Source organism: Zingiber officinale, chromosome 1B (assembly GCF_018446385.1).
Source record: "Zingiber officinale cultivar Zhangliang chromosome 1B, Zo_v1.1, whole genome shotgun sequence".
NCBI classification, from domain to species: Eukaryota; Viridiplantae; Streptophyta; class Magnoliopsida; order Zingiberales; family Zingiberaceae; genus Zingiber; species Zingiber officinale.
Window position 1 is genome coordinate 37175165 of NC_055986.1, and position 10523 is coordinate 37185687.

Consider the following 10523-nt stretch of genomic DNA (forward strand, 5'->3'; position numbering starts at 1 on the left):
AAAAAGGAAAGTTTCTAAAAATTAAAACCTTGTTTTAAAATTTAAAAAAAAAACTCTCTTATAAAATTTCCTTTTTTAACATGGTGATAGAAAATTTAAATTTTAAAACTTCTTTTCCTTTTTTTTCTTAAACTATAAGGATGGTTAAAAAAGGAAAGTTTTAAAATCTTTTAAACTCTCTATTTAAACATGTGGCCTAATTCAAATAAGAAAAGTTTTAAAAACTAAAATCTCTCTTTTAAAACTTATAGTTTTCTATAAAGAGAAGATTTTAAAAATTCAAAACAACCCTCCCTTTTTGAATTATTATGGCCGGCCCCTACAAGCTTGGTCACCAAGCTATAACGTCGCGGCCCGTTCAAGAGGATGTGGCCGGCCATTGCTTGGTCACCAAGAAATGGTCCAGCCCCCTTCTTGGACACCAAGAAGAGCCTTACATTTGGATGGACTTCAGGCTATAATGAGGCTACGACAGGGACCTAGAGGAGAAATTGGTTTTGGCCTTCCGATGAGCTTGAGTATCCCGTGTTCGCCCTGAACACATAACTCAAGTTCATCGATAATAACTCATTCCACTAGAGAGTTATTACCGCACTACCGCACCAATCCCAAATTACATTATGGGCTACTTCTTATCATGAGTGTGTTAGTCTCCCTGTGTTTAAGATTATGAATGTCTACTAATTAAGTAAGTTACTGACAACTCACTTAATTAATATCTAACTCCAAGAGTAGTACCACTCAACTTTATTGTCATGTCGGACTAGGTCCACCTGCAGGGTTTTGTTGGTTGCTACTCGGAAAACCTAGAGGTTTCACTGTACAAAAATTTTGTACAAAGGTCTGAACCTTTTCCTAGCTACCATGTGTTCTTTTAAATTAAATTTTGGATCGCCTGCGGAACTTAACACGTTTGATCCAAAACTTAATCTATTTGTTCTTTTAGGTTTTGACTTGGATCTCCTGCGGAACTTAACACGTTCGACCCAAGTCACCTTAAGTTATTAATTCCATTAAATATTAATTTCCATAATTGGTTCCCAGTACTGACGTGGCGAGGCACATGGCCTTCTTGGATATGGGAGCAACCACCACCGACTAGACAAAACCTTTTATGGAAAGCTAATATTTAATTTCCTAAAATAACTTTAGGTTAACCGAAAAGAACAATCAAATCACAAGGAAAAGAAAAACAAAGAACACAAGATCGAAAATCGAAACTCTAGAATCATATGCCTCTTGTATTTAGTATTATTTCCAAAAATAACTAGTATGATGCGGAAAGAAAAAATACTAGTTATACCTTTTAGAAAAACCTCTTGATCTTCTACCGTATTCCTCTTCTAACCTCGGACGTTGTGTGGGCAACGATCTTCCGAGATGAGAAACCACCAAAGCACCTTCTTTTCCTTTCTTCAAATTTCGGCCAAGCACAAAGCTTCCAAAAGATGAAAATCTTTTCCACCAACCAAGCTCCAAGGGATGTAAGCTTTCTCTCCTTCTTCCTCAAGCTAGATCCGGCCACCAATTAAAACTCCATGAGCATGAAGAGGTTCGGCCACAAAGAGAAGAAGAAGAGAAGAAGAAAGGGCCGGCCACACTACCAAGGAAAAGAGGGAGAAAAATAGAATAGAGTCCTTAGCCTTGAAGCCTCCTCTACCCCTCTTTTATAATCCTTGGTCTTGGCAAATAAGGAAATTTTAATAAAAACTTCCTTAATTCTTTTTCCATTGAAAAGGAAAATTTATTTAATTAAAAACAATTTTTCTTTTCAATTTGTAATGGCCGGCCACACCAAGAAATCTCCAAGCAAATAAAATTTTAATCACCAATTAAAACTTCCTTATTTACTTCCGGAAATTTATAAAAATTTCAATAATTTTTATCCCTTCATGATTGGTTTATAAAAAAGAAATTTAATAAATTAAAATCTTTCTTTTAAACATGTGGATAAAAAGAAAGTTATCTCTATAAATTAAAATCTCTTTTAATCTACAAATAAGGAAAGATATCAAATCTTTTATTAATCTTTTGTAGAAACTTATAAAAGAGAATATTTAATTTTAAACTCTCTTTTAAATCATGAACATGATTAAAAAGGAAAGTTTTCTTAAAATTTAAAATCCTCCTTTAATCAACAAATAAAGAAAGATTTCAAATTTTAAACTCTCTTTTAAACATGTAGATGATTTACAAATAAGGAAAGTTTTTACCAAAAATTAAAACCATCCTTTTAAACTACAAATAAGGAAAGAGATTAATCTCTTCTCTTAATCTTTTGTAGAAAGCTATAAAAGGAAATTTTTAATTTTTAAACTCTCTTTTAAAATCATGATATCCACATAAGAAATAATTTTAATAAAAATCCTTTTTAATATTCTAGTGGCCGGCCACCTAAGCTTGGGATCCAAGCTTTGGCCAGCCACCTACATGACTCATCCACTTGATCTTGGCTGGCCCTAGCTTGGGTTCCAAGCTAGCTTGGCCGGCCCCATTGGATGGGTAAGAAGGTGGGTATGCGGTGGGTATAAATCTCTATATATTAGAGGCTACGATAGGGACCGAGAGGAGGAATTGGTTTTGGTCTCCCGATGAAATTAAGCATCCCGTGTTCGCCCCGAACACACAACTTAATTTCATCAATAATAATTCATTCCACTAAAAAACTATTATTGAACTACCGCACCAATCCCAAATTACATTTTGGGTTCCTTCTTATTATGAGTGTGTTAGTCTCCCTGTATTTAAGATAACAAATGTCCACTAATTAAGTAAGTTACTGACAACTCACTTAATTAATATCTAGCTCCAAGAGTAGTACCACTCAACTTCATCATCATGTCGGACTAAGTCCACCTGCAGGGTTTAACATGACAATCCTTATGAGCTCCTCTTGGGGACATTCTCAACCTATATTACTAGGACACAGTTTCCTTCTATAATCAACAACACACACTATAAGTGATATCATTTCCCAACTTATCGGGCTTATTGATTCATCGAACTAAATCTCACCCATTGATAAATTAAAGAAATAAATATCAAATATATGTGCTTGTTATTATATTAGGATTAAGAGCACACACTTCCATAATAACTGAGGTCTTTGTTCCTTCATAAAGTCAGTATAAAAGGAACGACCTCAAATGGTCCTACTCAATACACTCTAAGTGTACTAGTGTAATTATATAGTTAAGATAAACTAATACCTAATTACACTACGACCTTCCAATGGTTTGTTCCTTTCCATCTTGGTCGTGAGCTACTGTTTATAATTTATAACGAACCAATAACATGATCTTCTGTGTGTAACACCACACACCATGTTATCTACAATATAAATTAATTGAGCAACTACATTTATCATAAATATAGACATTTGACCAATGTGATTCTTATTTCTAGATAGATATTTATACCAAAAGCTAGGCTTTTAGTATACACTCTAACAGGTTTAACATGGCAATCCTTATGAGCTCCTCTTGGGGACATTCTCAACCTAAATAACTAGGACACAGATTCCTTCTATAATCAACAACACACACTATAAGTAATATCATTTCTCAACTTATCGAGCATATTGATTTATCGAGCTAAACCTCACCCTTTGATAAATCAAAGAAATAAATATTAAATATATGTGCTTGTTATTATATTAGGATTAAGAGCACACACTTCCATAATAACTAAGGTTTAGTTCTTTTACTAAGTCAGTACAAAAGAACATACCTAAATGATCCTACTCAATACACTTAAAGTGTATTAGTGTAATTTATTAGTCAAGATAAACTAATACTTAATTACACTACGACTATACTGATAGTTTGTTCCTTTCTATCTTAGTCGCAAGCAACTGTTTATAATTTATAGAGAATCGACAACATGATCTTCTGAATGTGACACCACACTCCATGTTGTCTACTATATAAATTAATTGAACAATTACATTTAATAAATAAATACAGATATTGACCAATGTGATTCTTTTATTTTAACAAATAAATGTTTTCAAAAGCTAGGCTTTTAGTATATACTCTAACAGGTTTCCCCATCGATTTCGGCTCCAAGGATTTGTATCTCGTTCAAGTAAGCCATCATTTTGAGGATATGATCCCTTACGGGTGTCCCCTCTGACATGGTGACTGTCATTAAATTTCTCGTAGTCTCTTGCCTAGCATCCCAATTCTGGTGTCCTAAGAGTTCCTTGAGATTGTACATTATGTTATAGGCAGTAGGCATGGACTGATGCTGATGTTGCAGCACATTTGACATAGAAGCCAAAATGTAACACCGCGCCATCTCATCTGACTTGACCCATTTCTTATGATACTCAATCTCCTCTTCACTAGAATCACTATTAGGCTCATTAGGGCAGACCTCTAACGGTACAAATTTATAGCCTTCGGCAGTTAGGACAATGTCCAGGTTTCTTTTCCAATCTATGTAATTTGGACCAGTAAGTTTGTTCTTTTTCAAAATAATAGCAAGTGGGTTGAAAGTCATCCTAAGAATCACAAAATAAGTTTTGGTCAAAACTTAAGAATTTAGAATAATATTGATTCCTCAAACAATATCATTTAAATTCACCAACACCTCAAAACACCGTGAATTTTGTATGTCACGATAGTGTGGACGTATACAAATTCAAACATTTATAAGAGGAGGTTTTACCCATTAATTTTATTCTTGTCAACCTAACTTTATGATAAATAAAATTAATAGTTGATATTCCTTCGGTCACACAAATAATTGCAGTGACTCCGATAGGGAGGATACTATTAAATGCACCTAAGTGTATATCATTACTTGATACTTAGTCCATTAAATAGAATTGTGCCCCTTCAAATGGAAAAGATCACACGCTCCTAAATAATTTCCTATAATCATCCATAAAGGAAGTTTGATCTAGTGATCCGCAAACAAACTCATCCGATGTGGAGGAAGGCACTCAGAGCCAACGCGCAAATTTGTTTGCATCACTTACAAATCAGTAATAGAGACCGTGAAATTTATTTATAAATCTCTCTCCCACTTAGTTATTTAAGATGAGGATTTTAACATGCACACACACACATCATAACAAATAAAAGCAATAAATATGGAAAAAAAAACAATTTTCCAACTATTATGGCCTCTTCCATCACTGTCCTCTGTGTGATGCCAGCCCTAACAGTCGTCAAAACTAGCCGCCAGCCCTAGGGCTCATGTTGTTGCGCCCATCGAGCTTTCTTTTCTGATGTGCCTCTGGTCCTCAAATAGCACCATGCCTCGCAAGGATACGATTCGCGAAAAAATAAAATTTTACATATATCGATCCTATATTCCACAAAGGAATGTACATAAAGTCTAGATCGAACAAAATGTAAAACCTAAAACTAATACAGCTCCTGTTGTATTTAATAAATACAATCAAGCACACACATAAAATGCCCTTGACATGTCCGAGAGTCCAATCACACACAATCACAATAGGCCATAATATTTGGAGCCTGCAACCACATAGTTAATCTATTTGCATATCCTACTATTATCCTGCCTAAAATATATATGGCATGTGCATAATTAAACTAAAAACCAAACACACAGAGGTATAACCTAACTCTGATACCAAATATTGGTTGCTACTCGGAATCCCGTCCTAGTTCCCCTGTACAAAAATTTATACAAGCATAGAACTATCCTAGCTGCCCATGTGATCTACTGAAGTTAAATTTGGATTGCAAACGATGCTTAACATTATTAATCCAAATTATCCTTCAGAAGTTAAACTTGGATTGGAAACGATACTTAATATTTTTACTTCAAGTTTAACCAATGTGATCTTCCTAAGTTAAACCATATTACAGAAGTTATCAAATATCTATTTCAAAGATCGGCTTCCAGGTTAAACATGGCGAGGCACTAGGCCTTCTTGGGTATGAGATCATCCACCACTTCCTAGACAAAGTCTCTCAAAAAAATTGAATATTTAACTTCTTACAGTAAGCTAGGTTTAACTACAGAGACCTCAATAGAAACACATTACAAAAATATGAAATCAAAAAATAAAATCGATAACAAAAAATGATAACTTAAAACCGATAACCTTTTGTGTTTGGCTTTTCAAGATCTATACAAAAGATGAACTAGTTATGATGCGGAAACTAATAACTAGTTATACCTTTTGTAGCTTATAGATATCTTAATCTTCTGTTGTATTCCTCTCCTTCTCTTGGACGTCGTGTGGGCAACAATCTTCCAAGATGAAATCCATCCAAGCTTCTTCCTTTGCTTCCAAGATTCCGCCATCAACTAACCTCCAAGGGATGCTAGACAAGAGATCTTCCTTCTCTTCTTCTTCTCCTTCAAGCAACCGGCCACCAAGAGATCACCACACTAAATGTCGTCAGCCTCCAAGGAAGAAAACAAAAGGAGAAGATAAAAGGAAGAAGGTCGGCCACCAAAGGATTGGAAGAGAGGAATAGAAGATGTATTATCTCATGAGGCACCCCTCCATCTCTTTTATAATCCTTGGTCTTGGCAATAAAGGAAAGTTTTAAACATAATTAAAACTTCCTTATATTCCTTGCCAATGATTAAAAAGGAAAATTTTAAAACAAAAAATTAAAACTTCCTTTAATGCTTGTCATGGCCGACCCTATACTTGTGCTCCAAATAAGGAAAGTTTTAAACACAAAAATAAAACTTCCTTATTTGATTCCGGTAAGAAATTTTAATAAAAAATTTCTCTTTTATATCCCTTGTTGGTTATAAAAGGAAAATTTTATAAATTAAAATCTCTCTTTTAAAACATGTGGATGGTTACAAAAATGAAAGTTTTATCAAAAAATAAAATATTCCTTTTAACTACAAATAGGGAAAGATATCAAACCTCTCTCTTAATCCTTTGTAGAAAGCTATAAAAGGAAAGATTTTAAAATTTTAAAACTCTCTTTTAAAACCATGGCTTCCACAAAAGGAAAGATTTTAAAATTTAAAATACCCTTTTATTTTAATGTGGTCGGCCACCTAGCTTAGGCTCCAAGCTTGGTCAGCCATAAACTTGGCTCTAATCTTTGGCTTGGTCGGCCCTAGCTTGGGCTCCAAGCTTGGCTTGGCCGGCCACAACAAGATGGGTAAGAAGCTTGGCTTTAAGTGAATATAAGGCTTTATAAATAAGAGGCTATAACAGGAACCGAGAGAAGGAATTGGTTTTGATCTCCCGATGAGCTTAAGCATCCTGTGTTCGCCCCGAACACTCAACTCAAGTTCATCAATAATAACTCATACCACTAAAGAGTTATTATTGCACTACCGCACCAATCTCATATTACAATATGGGTTCCTTCTTATCATGAGTGTGTTAGTCTCCCTGTATTTAAAATATCAAATGTCCACTAATTAAATGAGTTACTAACAACTCACTTAATTAATATCTAGCTCCAAGAGTAGTATCACTCAACCTTATTGTCATGTCGAACTAAGTTCACCTACACGGTTTACATGACAATCCTTATGAGCTCCTCAAGGGGGCATCATCGACCTAGATTACTAGGACACAGTTTCATTCTATAATCAACAACACACCATATAAATAATATCACTTCTTAACTTATCGGGCCTATTGATTTAACGAACTAAATCTCACCCTTTGTTAAATTAAAGAAATAAATATTAAGTATATGTGCTTGTTATTATATCATGATTAAGAGTACACACTTCCATAATAGCAGAGGTTTTGTTCTTTTATGTAGTCAGTATAAAAAGAAACTACTTCAATTAGTCCTGCTCAATACACTCATAGTGTACTAGTGTAATTTTATAGTCAAGATAAACTAATACTAAATTACACTACAACCACTCCAATGGTTGTCCCATTCCATCTTGGTTGTTAACTACTATTTATAATTTATAAGAAACTGATAACATGATCTTCTGTGTGTCACCTCACACCATGTTATCTACGATATAAATTAAATGGACAACTACACTTAGCATAAATGTAGACATTTGACCAATATGATTTTTATTTCTAAATAAATGTTTATACAAAAAGCTAGGCTTTTAGTATATATCCTAACAATAACTTCACATGATATCAGTTACACATTGGAACCACCTTATACATGCATATTATCATTAATTTCATAACATACATGTCCCTAAAATAACTAACTAATCTAACATATTAGGTTATTAAAACATAATTATGTGCATATATTAAACCCCAAAAGTTTGAAACACATAGAATTTGCATATGACTCATTAAGTTAACATGATGAACAGAAAGAAGAAACATGGGCATAATTAGATCCAACATCCTAATTCCCTAACATTAACAACATAGAATTTGCATATGACTCATTAAGTTAACATGATGAACAGAAAGAAGAAACATGGGCATAATTAAATCCAACATCCTAATTTCCTAACATTAACATGTGACTCATTAGTTAGCATGATAAGAAGCAAAAATAAACAAAGGTATAACAAAACTAAATTTCAAAAATTTACATATATCTTAAGCGCAAGAAGGTGTTTCATGGCAACTTAACCCATAAGATCCGAACCTACACATGACACAAAGTAATCATAAACTTGGGTTCAACCTTGTGGTATCAAAATTTCTAGGAGCTAGCATTGTATCAACTTCTAAGTAATAAAAGAGCATGAGGTCTTATACAATCCAAACCCTACAAATCTATAAAAGCTAACATGATATCATCTCCTTAACACATACATACAACCAAAACCAAAACTTATATAGGGTACCTAAACATACATGAACTTGAAGAACTAAAATAAAACTAGATGTGAGAAAAATATAGAACAATGGTAGCGCAACATCATAATGAATAAGACCCCCTAAACAGAATTTAGAACTACTCCCATAAATCTGAAATTTATAAGTTTAATACTTAGAATTAAGCATGGATCTTCTAAGGGAAGACAACTAGAAGCATGGCTCAAATTGTAATGCAACATTCATATTCATAACTCTTAAAACAGAATTTAAAACTCACCACAACATAACCAAAAGTAGAAAGGTCATGGCATAATTCTAGATTCGTCAGTCAGTGATATAAAAATTATATGAAATTCATTTTTCGTCTGAAAAGGGTTCTATAAATTGGTAATGAAATGTAACTAAATTTCCTACATTTCAACATAAGACACTGAAGTGAAATTCGTTCACTCATTGAGGTTAATTTACACCACAACAGAACCAAAAGCAACAATGTCACAGTATAATTCCAGATTCGTCGGTCAGTAATATTATTATTATTATTATTATTATTATTTCAATGTTCATACAATCAGATTAAAATAAACGATTTGCTATGAAATAAAATGGGCAATTGCCCTTTTAAAAAAATTGTTTTCTTGTCGATGTGTAAAAAATTAATTTTGAATCAAATTTAATATTTTAGCCCCTACAACAACCCAACTCAACTCGATAGAACGGTTTTATATCACCTCATGTGACAAAATGTAACCACTCAGCCTTACAACGAAATGGAGTAAATTACGATGACTAAGCAAATTTAATGACTGGTTTCATGTGACAATCTCCCATACGATATATGAACCAATACATACGGCTATGCCAATGGGGCCTGGGGACGAGCTAACGGAAGTGCTAAAACGAATGCGGCTATTAGCCCGTTTCATCAGTCATCACCTATAAAACATAACGGATTCAATTTGCATAATTGTTCTCATCCAAAAGAGGAATTCATCAGCCAGCATTAAGTTGGACTAGGCCCATTGGACCCATAAGCCTAATTTCAAGAGAAAGGCAGTGTTTTTTATAAAATAATTTAAAAATTGCATTTTGGAAGAAAAACATTTGGGATGCAGCCCAATGAATCCAAACAGGTCCATTTGAAACCCAGATAACATTATAGCTATATATATCAGTATTTAAAAATCTTTCACAATAAAGGAAAAGAAAAATCAAAATGGGGTGAGAGAGGCTCGAACTCTCGACCTCAGGATAACTCAGTATGCTATGAGACCTACGCGCTAGCCAACTGCGCCACCACCCCATTATGTGAAATTCATTGATATAATTATAATTCTTATAAATTATACAAACTATCCTTATTGTATTTTAAACCTTTGTTATATATATAATTTAATTTCCATAAGGATAATTTGTATGATTTATAAGAATTATAATTATATCAATTTTTTTCACATAGTTTTGTCAGTTGTTTATTGGCAATAGTGAACTTCTAGTGTTAATTTTTTTTTTTTAGCTTAAACACTAAATCCTAAAGTATAAACACTTAAAAATAATAATAATAATAATAGGTGCTCATTGGTTGATAATAAAAATAATAAGGTACTCACTGGTTGATAATAGATGACTGTGTGTCTATATATATATATCAACATAACATTAGTTTTTAAATTTTTTTAAACTCTCGGTTAGATTAATCAGATTCTTTTCTTTAGGGTTGAGTTATAGTATTATGTATCAAAAACGTTTCAAAAGAAAAATAAATAAATAAAGGTGCTTACATGGTGTACAACATAAG

The 10523-nt window shown here is 33.3% G+C and overlaps 1 non-coding gene across 1 annotated transcript; it reads right to left on the reverse strand.

The window, feature by feature from the left end:
* Nucleotides 1-9942: 9942 nt before the first annotated feature.
* TRNAM-CAU lies at nucleotides 9943-10028 on the reverse strand. Its single transcript is given in 2 exon segments — nucleotides 9943-9978; nucleotides 9991-10028. It is a non-coding gene; the product is annotated as a tRNA-Met (tRNA).
* Nucleotides 10029-10523: the final 495 nt, after the last annotated feature.